Raw genomic sequence first — 13168 nt, 5'->3', positions numbered from 1 at the left:
ATATTTAACAAGATGTTGGGAAGTACATCAAATCCTACATTGCCTACACCAATGCCAAACCGACCATCAAGAATCAGGGCCTATATACTCGGCTGCCTACCCCTATTCGACCTTGGGAATCCATCTCCATGGATTACATGTCGGGCATCCCTTCTACTAAGCATGTCAACAACTGTGTTTTTGTAGTCCTCGACAGATTCTTGAACATGGTCGTTGTGGCGACCTGCAAGAAAGATATCACAGCAGAAGCCATTGCTAAACTCTTCTTTGAACGAGTGTGGGTACACTTTGGGATTCCAAAATCTATCATCTCAGATTAGGATAGCAGGTTCCTCAGTAAATTTTGGTCCAATCTCTGGTCGATCCTGGACACTAAGCTCACTAAGTCCACAACTTTCTATTGAGTCTTTGTTATGAAACCAGCTCAAGAAAAGATAGAAAAGATAAATCCACGCCTTAGAATTCAGCCTCTTCGAGGGGGCAACCTCCTTTACATTACATAAATGAACAATTCTTCGATGATACAAATGAAAAAACCTCCTTTCTATATATAGGAGTCTAAGGAGTCACAATATAATCCAGCCGACCTAACAATAATAATATAAAGCCACAAAAATAACAATAGAGGGATTCTATGGGGCACAGAAATAACAATATGGGGGTAATAGGGGCACAACAATATAAATAGGGGGTATAACTACAATAGTAATGGGGTAATCACTAGTATTATAGGGACCCAACATGCCCCTCTCCTTCAAAAAAGTGTTGTCCTCAACGCTTGAGTAGTTCTGGATACTTCTGCATAAAATTCTCATCCTCCCATGTGGAATCTTCAGCGGATAAGTTCTTCCACTTGATAAGATACTCTGAAATTGATCGATTTCGTAGCTGTCGAGTTCTTGTTTCTGTGATTGCTTCCGGTTCCAATATAATTTTTCCTTCCTCGTCAAGTTCTGGCAATATTGTTTGAATTGGGAGCTTGTCACCTATAACCTTCTTTAAACATGAAACATGGAAAACTGGGTGCAATCGAGAAGCTGCAGGAAGCTCCAATTTGTATGCCATAGTACCAATCTTTTCCAACACCTTGTACGGACCATAATACTTTGGTGATAATTTATTATCCTTCTTAGCTTGCTTTAGGGACATTTGCTTATATGGTTGTAGCCGTAGGAATACCCAATCACCTACATCAAAACTTCTTTCACTGCGATGTTGATCTGCCTGTTGTTTCATTCTATTTTGTGCCAACACGAGGTTATCCTTTAAGAGTTGGAGGACTTGTTGTTGATGTTCGATGTGATGTTCCACTGCCTGAACCTTAGAATTTTCTCTTAAATATGATGTGATGGATGGTGGTTGATACCCATAAAGTGCCATAAATGGGGTCATTTTTGTTGCTGTATGGAAGGAAGTGTTATACCACCATTCAGCCAGAGGCAACCATTTGACCCATTGTGTCTGTTTATCAGATACAAAGCAACGAAGATATCCTTCCAAACATTTGTTTACTATCTCAGTTTTCCCATCAGATTGAGGATGATAAGATGAGCTATGAGCTAACTGAGTACCAAGACAAGAAAATAATTCTGTCCAAAAATTTCCAGTGAAAATGGGATCTCTGTCACTTACAATAATCTTTGGGTTTCCATGTAGCTTTTGAACTGTTTCCATAAATGCAGTAGAAACTGTACTGGCTTTAAATGGATGTGATAATGCACAAAAGTGTGCATACTTGGTAAGTCTGTCAACTACCACCATGATGACACTCTTTCCCTCAGACTTGGGTAAACCTGTGATAAAATCCATTGAAACCTCCTCCCAACGTTGGCTTGGAATGGATAAAGGTTGTAATAGACCTGGTGTCTTAATTGTTTCAACTTTATTTTGCTGGCAAACCAAACATTCCGCCACAAACTTTTGAATATCTGATTTAAGGCCATCCCAAAAAAATTCCTTCTTAACCCTGTGGTAAGTTTTTAAAAATCCTGAGTGCCCTCCTAAGGGAGAAGTGTGCAATTCCATAAGAATCTTTTGTTTTAGCTGGGAATTCTTACAGAGGTATAAGCGATCTTTGTACCATAACGAATCATTTTTCCAGCTAAATGTATCAGAAGTACTGGAATCTTGTTGTAGCTTTTGAATAAGTGCCCACACTTCTTCGTCATTCTTCCATTCCTCCCTTGCTTCGTTTATCCAATCTGGTTGGATAATAGAAATGGCACACAACAATGCTTCCACATCCTCATCCTTTCTTGAGAGTGCATCTGCCACCACATTTTGCTTCCCTTTTTTGTAGATGATTTCAAAGTCATAACCCAACATCTTTGTGACCCACTTTTGTTGCTCTTCAGAGGATAATCTTTGTTCTAAAAAGTATTTAAGGCTATCATGATCCGTTTTTACCTTGAAGTGTCTTCCCATTAGGTAGGGTCGCCATTTCTTAAGTGCATGGAGTATTGCCAACATTTCCTTCTCATAAATAGCTTTGTTTAAAAACTTTCCCTTGATTGGACGACTTTCAAAAGCAATGGGTCTTTCATCTTGCATTAGAACAGCACCAATTCCATTTCCTGAAGCATCACATTCCACAATAAAGGTTTTTGTGAAGTCCGGTGTAGCTAAGACCGGTGCTTGGCACATTGCCTCTTTAAGATGTTCAAAGGCCTTTGTTGCTTCCGAAGTCCATGAAAATGAATCTTTCTTCAATAATGTTGTTAGAGGTGCTGCTATTCTCCCATAATTCTTAACAAACTTGCGATAATACCCTGTCAACCCAAGAAATCCTCGCAGATGCTTTATGGATGTGGGGATTTTCCATTCCTTAATGGCTTTAATTTTGCTAGGGTCTACCTTAACTCCTTCATGAGATACAATATGACCCAAATATTCCACCTCCTGGACTCCAAAGAAACATTTGGATCTTTTTGCATATAATTGTTTCTCCTCCAATAGTTGTAGCACCCTGTCAACATGTTCAACATGATCCTTCCAAGACTTGCTGTAGATTAGTATATCATCAAAAAATACTAACACAAATTTTCTAAGGAATGGTTTGAAAATTGAATTCATCAAACCTTGAAATGTTGAAGGTGCATTGGTAAGGCCAAAAGGCATGACCAAAAATTCATAATGACCCTCATGAGTTCTAAATGCTGTTTTCGGAATGTCTTCAATCTTCATTCTGATTTGATGATATCCCGAACGAAGATCCAACTTGGTGAAGTAAATTGATCCATGCAATTCATCCAGTAATTCATCAATAACAGGAATGGGGAACTTATCTTTAATAGTGAGCTTGTTGAGCTCCCTATAATCTGGACACATGCGCCATGATCCATCCTTCTTGTGCACCAATACTACTGGAGCTGAGAAAGAACTTTGACTCGGTTGAATTATACCAGCCTCTAGCATTTCTGCAACCATACGTTCAATTTCACTTTTTTGGACATATGGATATCTGTACGGCCTGATGTTTGGAGGAACACTTCCTGGAATCAGATGAATAGCATGATCATGATCACGCATAGGTGGGAGACCTTTGGGAGTCTCAAATACCTTGGAATGATTGTCCAGGACTTTTTGGAGATCTGGAGAAATAGATGATTCCAATGTGGAAACATCTAGCGAACATAATTGTGCAATTACACCTCTTTGCTCCTTTTTTAGAAGCTTTGTCATGCCATTAGAGCTGATTATCTTTCCTGGTTTCCCTGCAATACCCCTTAATTCAACTTCCTTTCCTTCCACAGAAAATTTCATGAAAAGTTCTTGAAAATTAAAAGCTATTGTACCCAAGGATTGTAGCCATTGGACTCCTAGTACAACATCAGCACCTCCCATTGGAATGGAAAGCATTGGGCTAGTCAATACATATTCTCCCATGGATAGCTTGATATTATGGCACTTTCCAGAACAATTTATTGTTCCTCCATTTGCAATCATCACTTGACACTCTGGTGCTGGATATAGGAAGCAATTCAATTCTTTTGCTACCCTACAATGAATAAAATTGTGGGTGCTTCCTGAATCAATCAACACTATTACCTTTTTCTTCTTGATTTGTCCTTCTATCTTGATGGTTTGAGGAGTGGTAATTCCCGCCAATGCATTACAAGATATGGTCGGATTTATTTGTTCTTCATCTAGGCTTTGTTCCTGGAATATATCCTCTTCTTTTGACCTTTCTTGCTCCTTTTCTTCTTCCTCTTCACAATCTATGTAGAATAATTTCTTCTCAGCACACTTATGACCTTTTGTGTATTTGCTATCACAATTGTAACAAAGCCCTTTTGCTCTTTTTTCTTCCAATTGTTGTGGTGTCAACCTTGTAGGTTGTGGAAGACTATGGGCAACAACACTTCCGTCTTTATAGTTGTGAACGGTATGCTTCCTAGTTGCCATAATTTTGCTTTCCATTTTTCTTGCTAACCTGAATGCCTTCTCTAATGAATCAGGTTCCCAAAGGCGCACATCATGTTGGATATTATCCTTTAAAGACCCTATGAACACATCAATCCTATGCTCCTCTGGAATATCTTTTACCCTTATGTTCAATTTTTGGAACTCCTCAATGTGCTCCATTATTGAACCCTTTTGTTTGAGACTTATCAATTGGCTAAAAAAAGTGTTGCTTTTTGTATCCTCATAATGTGCTATCAATTCTTCTGTAAAAATTGCCCAAGTGATAAATTGTTTACGAGAACAAAGCCATTGATACCATACAAACTGATTTGGTTCCAAATATAAAGTTGCCATACGTACCTTTTGTGTGTTTTGCACATTATTGAGATCGAAGAATTGCTCCATTTGTAATATCCATGTGGCGGGATCCTTGCCATCAAACTTCCTCATATCGATTTTTGGAACATGGTGAGTCTTCGATCCAACATTAGAGTCTATGGAATCATGATTAACATTTCTTTTATTCTCATCATGAGTTTCCTTTACTACCTTTTCACCATTAGTGACCCTTTCTTGTAGCAACTTCTCCAATTCATCCATCTTATCATCCATGCCATCAATTTTAGCATCCATGCCATTCACCTTAGCTTCCATGCCATCCATCTTAGCTTCCATGCCCTTTATCTTAGATTCCACGCCATTTACCTTAGCTTCTGTTAGCTTTTGTGAGCGTGACATTTGTTGCACTTGTTCTTGTAATTTTGATATATCATGTAGCATTTCTTCCTCTTCTTCATGAGTCATGCTAGAGCTTTCAGGTTCCTTACTAGGTGTTTGCATTTTCTTTCCTCGGGGCATCAGTTACCGATAATAATGTTTTACTATGCCCTTTGAATTCCGTTAAACCAAGCTTACACAAAAATTAAAAAAAAACTACACACTTTTTTTCACTTTATAGAAGCCTGATATTGAATCTGATGTATCTCTGTAATTTCGGATCATCCAATTCTGAAAATGCTACCTGCAGTAGCCTTCTGCATCCTCTTTCCAATGCCACAAGTCTGAGCCAAATTGGATTCTCCAAGGAAGAGTTATGTGAAATCTCCCACAGTGACTTGATTTTAGACTGGTTTAGTAGAGTGAACTTGTACGACGTGCCACGAGTCACTGTTTCAACCTTTGAATCTGAAACACACATAAAACAAACTACAGTCCGTCCTCTTTCTGTACCTTTTTACGAAATTTCAATCCGATCCTCAGAGAGAGAGTTATGACGATTTTCCCCAGGTCACCTGTTTTGAATGTAATTCAGGAGTCTGCAAAAAGGCCAACTTCCTCAGATCATATCTCCAAAAATATCGCGCGCGAAGCTCTGAAATTCGGACCCAAGGTTCAGCGCCAATTCTTCTAAAATGGGTTTTTTTTGCGACTTCTGAAACATCACAGAAAAAAAGTTATAGCGAAAATGCCACGATGACCTGTTTGGAGCAGCGAAACCCTAGAATCCAAAGCTCTGATACCAAATGTTATGAAACCAGCTCAAGAAAAGATAGAAAAGATAAATCCACGCCTTAGAATTCAGCCTCTTCGAGGGGGAAACCTCCTTTACATTACATAAATGAACAATTCTTCGATGATACAAATGAAAAAACCTCCTTTCTATATATAGGAGTCTAAGGAGTCACAATATAATCCAGCCGACCTAACAATAATAATATAAAGCCACAAAAATAACAATAGAGGGATTCTATGGGGCACAAAAATAACAATATGGGAGTAATAGGGGCACAACAATATAAATAGGGGGTATAACTACAATAGTAATGGGGTAATCACTAGTATTATAGGGACCCAACATGTGAAAATGTCATTCATTTCCATTACACTTTCAATATTATGTCCATTATATCACCTCCATTTCACCTCCATTTCACTACTATGTCACCACATTCATCCCACTTTCATTATCATTGGGCCACCTTTATGTTTTTCCAATCTTTATTATTTCTAAGCCTTTTAAGTGAATTTGTGGTTAAACATTAGAAAATAATGTGCATATGCTTATACATAACAAATGGGTTGAGGTTGTTGACATGTGTAGGTTGAAAGGAGACTTCTAGAAGATCCTAATGTGGCACTCTAAGGCCAAATTCGAATTTGGTTGGAAAGAATCATGGGATCATGAGGATATGTGTCACATCTCCTAATTGTATTGTAACTCTAAAAAGACATGTGTCTTATCAGTTCCTATTTTGATTAGGACTCTATAGGTAGAGGGAGAGATTCATGGACTATCATTAATGAGATGGCTCTCATCTTTTTTGTATAAATAGGAGATCTCTCTCCTTCATTTGTTAGTCTTTAGTCCCTAGTTCTTAAGTTTGTAGTTCTTCCTTGATGGCTTTTGAAAGCTTTGGAGAACTTTGTTGTACTTTGTACTTTTGAAGAAATTGAATAAAGCTTTGATGTTCTCAACATGGAAGGAGATGTGAAGTAGATGTCATGGAGCATATTAGAATGTAAGGTAGAGTAGATTTCATTTTGTAAATATTGCTTTGTAGAATGTAAGGTAGAGTAGATTTCATTTTGTAAATATTGCTTTGATTTGATTTGATTGCTTTCAAGTTTGATAGATTAGATTTTTCATTCATGCAATTTTAATTCATGCAAGTGTGTTCAATTTTGCTTTGATTTCATAGGTGGCAGAGGGCCCCTGCCTTGTATAGTTGTCATTTAATTTTGCATTTAATTTTGTTGTGCTTATGTATATTAGTTGTACATAAATTGCTTTCAAGTTGATTGTAGATTAGTGATGCACATAGCCTTTTAATGACTAATGACATGATAGAATCATCTTGTCCTTTTGCTGAAGCAGCAAGGATACTGGGTCTCATAGTCACTAGCTCATTGTTTGGTTATTGCATTTTATTTTGATTGAACTAATGACATGATAGAATCATCTTGTCCTTTTGCTGAAGCAACAAGGATACTGGGTCTCATAGTCATTAGCTCATTGTTTGGTTATTGCATTTTATTTTGATTGAACTAGTTGTATATTTACACTTTTGTGTAAATACTAACTCCATCAATAACATGTTTTAAGTTCTTTTGAAGTGCTAAGTTTTGGAAGTTACCATTAGGGACATAGGCCTTGTCTCGAAATCTTTATCCATACTTGTCCTTTAAAAGTATTCTTAAGACCTTAGAATAGGATTTCCATTTGCATTAAACACTTTAGAAAATCGACAAGAACAAAACGCCAAAAACAACATAAACTATAAAACAACGAAGTAAGAGAAAGGTTAACTAAGCACATATAGTGCACCACACTTCATCATTTTACGATACCCGGATTGATAATTTATGTAGAGCAATTTAAGACGTTAAATTGACTAGACATTTTGGCGTCGTTGCTGGGGAAGTGTAATTAGGAGACCTTATTTCTTACATCTGAAAAAAAAAAAGTTAATAATTCTTGAGTATGCTCTCCTCTTGCACTTTGTGTGATCTGGAGGATAAGAAAAAGAATTATTATGTAAAAAAAGAAAAAAAAGGAGACAAAATAAACTTCAACATTTCAATTGATTCAATAAAAAAAAAAAAAAATGATGAAAAAATGAAACTCAACTGCCTTGATAGGTTCAAATTGTCCAAAATTGTCTGGTTATGCTTTGTAGTGGTCTTCAAAACACTGTATCCTGTTTTAATAAGGTTTTGCAACTTAGCTGCGGAAACTGCCCTGATTCTGTAGCTAGCTGAGAATTTCGCAGCTGTTTCAAGGTTTAGCAGGTTACAAGCGTCCAATGAAGAAATCGACCACATGGGCATCTCCAGAATTGTCCCGACATGGATCCTATCCTAGTCACCCAGTTCAGATCAATGAAAAACTAGCCTAAGACCTCAGTCAAAGTCCTGTTTTTAACATGTTTTTCTTGAAGTATTTGCTGCCTGAAATTGAAAATCATTAATCCTTTTTATAAAATTTTACAATTTCAGAGAAGAAGAAAAGAGAAAAACAATCCTAGCTTCCACTATGGGCTTAACAAGAAAATATGCCTCCCTGTTCAAGCTTTGGCCTGAAACAAACCTGAAAGAACATTTAAGAAAAAATAGGTCAAATTGCATGGACTGCTGTGTTAAAATAAAAACTCTGTGTTTTTGGGATTTGGTTGGACTCTTGCTGATATGGCTTTCAAAGAAAGGATATGAAGGATTAACTGGATATCTTGTGGAATATAATAACAATGAGACAAGGAAAACGAATAATTTTAATGAGTTTGACATTTTTGAGAATCTAAGAGAAGATGAACTCTGTATGAGAGATTCTCTTGCTGTTGTTCGCATTACTACTGAGGCAGCAACAGGATTCAAGTTGCATTTCAAGAAAACTCATTTAAATTAAGAGTAAAGACATTTGAATCAGCCGGAAATTGTCTAACCAAAGAAGAAACTTCTGAAGTGATCGTTGTCCTTAAGATTTAAAAGCCATTTTGGTAACACAATAAAAAGAAGTGGATTGTTGCAGTCACGCTTATACTGTACAAATTCTGCGATTGGAAGGCTTGTGAAGAATTTTTTTTAGCATCTCCTTCCCTGAATAATTCATTTGTTGCATCTGAAAACAATTTTTCCCCCTCTGAGATTTATCTTAAGGCCGAATGAAAATTCATAAAAGGCAGAACAGTGAGAACAGTAAAACTCAGAAAAACGTAATAGCTGAAAAAACGTCAAACTTCAAACATTCGATTTTCCCAAACAGAGATGAATTTCAAGAAAATAAAACATGGGTTTTTTTGCCAGGTGGGTTAACTAGATAACCCAGAAACCGTTTGAAGAAATTTGTGGCAGTCTGGGAGAAATCTTCAGTTCTTTGGAGCCCATTTTTATCTGCCGCGCGTGAAAAAAAAATAGAACTTTCAATTAAATGAGCGGACAGTGATTTAATTGGGCTCTGTGCTGGCACTTACTCTACCTCTACCACGTCTTCCAGCCTTTGCCACCACTTCTTCTGCCCTTATGCCACCCGTTTGCAAATCATTAATACCTGTTTAACAACAGTCTGAATTGAACACGGCATTGTCTAACTCCATTACATACGGCTCTTCACAGCAATGACGTGTCCATAAAACTCCGCCAAGCAAGAGGGAAGTTTGTCGGTTGGTTCCATCAATGGGAGATGACAATAGTAAATGATTTCAAGAATTCAAATGCACGGGAGTTGTAGATTATACAGAATTTAGGAATGTTGATATGGTGATAGAGGTTGTAAGAGAGAAAATTTCCATTGAAGCGAGAAATATTTATTGACCTGGAAAATATTTGTCTTGCACACTGCATCTTAGCCTCTAATATGTCCACGATTGATCTCAATCCCATTAGTGCAAAAACATATGTTCAAGACCGTTTAGTAGGGGCACATTTTCTTTTCAGTCCTGCACATGTGATGCCACTCCTTGAAATTGTTTGAATAGAGAAAACTTCACCACAGATTATTGTTGACCTTATAAATGTTGGAAAGAATATAAAGAAAGTCCCTATAATGGTGGGAAATTGCATCGACTTTGCTGTCAATCAAATGTTCTTTCCATAATCAGCTCATATGTTAGCAATTCTTGGTGCAGATATTTATAGAATAGACAAAGTCATCACAAGTTTTGGAATGATTGCAAGATCTTGTTGGATATGAAGTATCTATTAAGGTTGGACAGCAATTTGTTACAACCTTCACTCCTCCACATTGTTTTCTCTTCCACGCACACAACCACTTCATTTCATAGTATTTTCTACACTCTGTTTTCATTAGCTGCAGAAACAAGCCACTTTCCGCAGCTAGCTCAACTTTCCGCAGCTGGCTCAACTTTCCGCAGCTATTTTGTTAAACTCTAGGTTGCAGGTGTCATCAAGCAAAACAAGCCACATGGGTAGTTGCGGGAATGTCAGTACATGGATGGTGTCCTATTCATTCGGTCAAATTTGATGAAAAAGACCCCGGTCAAAGGGAAGTCAAGTTGAGTGTTATCACAAAATCGCCACACTGAGTCGCCACACTAAGTCGCTGCATGTCAAGAAAAAATAATATTTTTTGGATCAATGAAATGAATAAGTTATTTGCTCACTTTTCTGAAGGTATTGATTAATTTTGGATTGATGATGAAAGATGAATGGCTAACTTTTTATTCAAGATTTTTAGCTACAGTAACTGTGCACATTCCACAACTAAAGTCCAATTCCGCAGCTGTTCTCCAATTCCGCAGCCAGAAAAAACCTCATTGTTCAAATCAACCTAACTTTCTCATACAAAATCAAATTTTGATGATTTAAGTACCATTGGAAAGATCTCAACAAGATCTACACAATGAGAAATCCATCATTTGAGTTTGAAATGGCAAATAATGAAATAAATTGCTGAAAAGAAGCAACATCAACTTGAGGCACTAATTCCAAATCAGGTATAAATTCTTTTGATTTTTCCTTTGAGAACTTGTTTCACTAATACAAATTCTTAGTTTTTTGTGTAAATATCATAACTAGAGAGATTGGCCATCTCTCTCCTTTGATAATCTTACATGCCATTGCAGAAGAAGTATTAGTTTTTTTTTGCAGGTTCCAGGAGGAAGGACAAATGACTACAAGAGAATGGTGTCTCTCTAAGAGACCAATTTGTTTCATAAGAGGATGATCAACAACAAAGAGGAAATATGTTGATGCAAAATCAGATCCAAACACTTGAAAAACTTTCAGATACTATTGTCTCCATCACATCCATCCATCACATCCATACTTCATAATAAACCATTCATCTCATTTTCCTCCATATTTTCCATTTACATTCACATACACTTTCCATCTCTTTTTGTTTATTCATAACCCACAAATAAAAGCAAGAGGCTCATTCATATGCTTATTGCCCATTGCCATTTCTACTCTCCATTTCCATCTTCCATTTTCATCTTCCATTTCCTGTCATTTTCATTCAGCAAATAAGCCCTGCTTCAATGCAAATTATTGAGTCCATAGTCCTTTGAGTCTAAGTTCTTTGTAAAAACACCTTGAGGCTTGCATGCCTTAATGGCAAGTCCTCATGCTGACAAACAATGGGAATACATTAATGTCTCTTGTTCGTCAGATCTTCTAGGTGACTTGACTTCAGCAAATTCATTCGTACCTAGCAAGATGTGTTTAGGCATCTTGACTCTCATTGTCATCAATGGTGAGAGTTCTCGTGTTGACTAGTGGCATCCATTAATGGCCACTAAGCCAACAATTTCCTACTATGTTCGACATCAGAACATCTTTTCACATAGTAGGAATTGTGCCAATGAGTTTTGAAGACATGAAGACTATTATTTTCAGCATTTTGGAGCAGATTCAGTAAGTTTTAGTAGAAGCAATAAAAAGTCATCTTATCTCTTTATCCATGACTCCTCTTGTTCAGCCACTTGAAGAAGAATATGATCAGAATTTTTCAGCCACCACACATACAACTCATCCATTCCAAAGGGTAAGTGAAGGTACGTCATTTTCTAACTTTTGACCATAGAATTCCATAAAAAGCTAGGATGATAATTGTTGGAAAAACATTTCTCTTCCTCATTTCATAAAATTGCCAATACCATCAGTTGGGGGGGGGGAATACATTCATATTCATATCTTGCCATGTCCATATCATATTCAAGAGCTCACATACTTCCAACATATATCAATTATTACATTGCTATTATGAGCATACAATGGCTTTTGAAAAAGTGCTTAAAGGATAAATTGGATACAAACAAAATCATGGTTGTCACACAAGAACCAACCATCATGCAATCCAATAAAGATATAATTTGCAACAATAATCAAAGATCAAAGTAGAAGGCAACAACAAAGAAAAAAAAAATGGTTGTAACACAAGAACCAACCATGTTGCAATTCAAGTAAAACACTTTGCAGAAATATGAAGTTATCAAATGATATCATGCAAAGTTAAGCCAAAGCTCAAGGATCAAAATAGTTAATGTAATATATATTGCATGAGGACATGCAATAGCTTCAGTTGGGGGGTATGTTGAGTCTTGAAAATGTCATTCATTTCCATTACACTTTCACTATTATGTCCATTACATCACCTCCATTTCACCTCCATTTCACTACTATGTCACCACATTCATCCCACTTTCATTATCATTGGGCCACCTTTATATTTTTCCAATCTTTATTATTTCTAAGCCTTTTAAGTGAATTTGTGGTTAAACATTAGAAAATAATGTGCATATGCTTATACCTAACAAATGGGTTGAGGTTGTTGACATGTGTAGGTTGAAAGGAGACTTCTAGAAGATCCTTATGTAGCACTCTAAGGCCAAATTCGAATTTGTTTGGAAAGAATCATGGGATCATGAGGATATGTGTCACATCTCCTAATTAAATTGTAACTCAAAAAAGGCATGTGTCTTATCAGTTCCTATTTTGATTAGGACTCTAGAGGTAGAGGGAGAGATTCATAGACTATCATTAATGAGATGGCTCTCATCTTTTTTGTATAAATAGGAGATCTCTCTCCTTCATTTGTTAGTCTTTAGTCCCTAGTTCTTAAGTTTGTAGTTCTTCCTTGATGGCTTTTGAAAGCTTTGGAGAACTTTGTTGTACTTTGTACTTTTGAATAAATTGAATAAAGCTTTGATGTTCTCAACATGGAAGGAGATGTGAAGTAGATGTCATGGAGCATATTAGAATGTAAGGTAGAGTAGATTTCATTTTGTAAATATTGCTTTGTAGAATG

The sequence above is a fragment of the Pinus tabuliformis genome, chromosome 8 (assembly GCF_031772625.1).
Source record: "Pinus tabuliformis cultivar Carrire ecotype Pingquan chromosome 8, CPIR1, whole genome shotgun sequence".
In the NCBI taxonomy this organism is placed as follows: Eukaryota; Viridiplantae; Streptophyta; class Pinopsida; order Pinales; family Pinaceae; genus Pinus; species Pinus tabuliformis.
Note: the sequence above shows the minus strand (reverse complement) of the source record.